Genomic DNA, 1866 nt, shown 5'->3' with positions numbered 1-1866 from the left:
TTTATAAAAGTCTGCATGTAAGCCACTTCTAAAATAATTTCGTTGTTCAACGTCTAGTAATATTTCTTATGCAAAGAAATTAATTAACATGTCCAGGAGATGTGAATGGCTAAAGTGTTTGTGACTTATTGACATATAATTAATGTGTTCAATTAGTATATGGACTGAATGGGTTCATACTAAAAATGGATGTACACATAATGTATATTTATTTAAATGGATGCATCTAATAATTTATTTTCTAATTATAATGGACCTGAAATTTGGCGGTTGTCACACAACCCCCTTAACGTAACGCTGGACCTCCGTTACCGTTATAACGGCCGTTAAGGCCATTATTTACAGCACTGCACCCGACCCACCGTCTTCTCCACCTCAAAATCAACCAAAAACCCAACGTAAATCCACCTTTTTTAGGGTTTCTTCATCATCTACACTTTATGAAGGTATGTCATGCTTTTTTCATTGTGATTCGTGTTTTTTTAAGGTTTTCCTTTTTTTATCACTGTTTTTTTAGGGTTTGTTCATCATCAAACCTTTATTTTTGTTGAATTTATTTTGTACAAATGAGAGAAGCTAAATAATTCATCCTGTATTATGATGGGAAGTTCACGTTTCATCCTTTTCGCTATGAGGGATACCAGCTAAGGACTTTGTGGGCCCCAGAAATAGGGTATGAAGAGTTAGCTCACTATATAGAGACTGACACAGGTTGTCCACTTACTGGTCTTTATTTTGCTTTTCATGGTTGTGGAGTGGAGAACATGATGAAGATACGGTGTGATAAGGATTGTTGAGATTTCTATGAGTGTCTACATACTTATGGTACATTGAATGTTTATGTAGACCATCATAGTTTGGACTTAAGTAGCTACGCCCACCATACCCCATTGGATGATGATGAGGGTGAGGATGTTGAAGGGGATGATAATGGTAACCTGTGTCGAGATTTCTATGAGGATGTTGCTTCATTAGACCATTTAACTGATGGAGAGGATGAATTAAGAGAAGTAAGGATGGGCAACCCTATTACAAGGATTCCAACAGAAATTCAGTTACCAGAGCTTGGTAACCATAGAGAAGATGGAGAGGAAGTGGATATCAAGGAAAAAGTGTATCATGAGCATGATGAGTACATTAAGGATCTGCTTCAAGTACTATCTATGAAGGACAATGATGAAGATCCATTGCAGCCACCAAAACCAGAAGTGCCCAAGTTCAAAGTTTATGACACTGCCACTCATTGGAGACAAAGAAAACCAGAGGTATGAGTCCTAACTTAATTACTAATTTGATTTTATTTAATTTCAATATTGGTTCTATGTTATTTATTAGTACAAAACATAATGTGTAGGTTGGTCAGTTGTTTAAATCACATCATTAGTTAAGGGAATGCTTATCTTATTATGGGCTTGCCAATGGGTACTCAATCTGGTTTGAAAGGTCTTCCAAGGAAAGCATGATAGCTAGATGTGGCAGTAGGCCAGGTAGACCACCTAAGGATCCATCTTTAGGAAAACAGAGGAAGGCTAAGAGATTTCCAGTAGTTCCTCAAAAACGTACATTTATGTGTTATGCTACTTGGATGAAAGCTGAACAATCATTTCAGATTAAAACAATGGGAAAAAAACATACATGCTGCAGGAACTTCAAATATGGGAGTCTGATTAATTATAAATGGATAGGAAAGAACTTTGTTGAAAGAATTAGGTCCCAACCAGATATCAAGCTGTGTGTAATTCAAGAGCTGGTGATGAAAAAAATACAAGTGTGTGATTTCACACCAACAGGCTAGAAGGGCAAAAATTTGGGCACTAACTAAGTTTGAGAAAACACTTGAAGAACATTATGCACTGCTATGGTCAT

The sequence above is a fragment of the Erigeron canadensis genome, chromosome 8 (assembly GCF_010389155.1).
Source record: "Erigeron canadensis isolate Cc75 chromosome 8, C_canadensis_v1, whole genome shotgun sequence".
Taxonomy (NCBI): Eukaryota; Viridiplantae; Streptophyta; class Magnoliopsida; order Asterales; family Asteraceae; genus Erigeron; species Erigeron canadensis.
The sequence above is the reverse complement of the archived record's forward strand: the minus strand, read 5'-3'. Positions refer to the sequence as shown.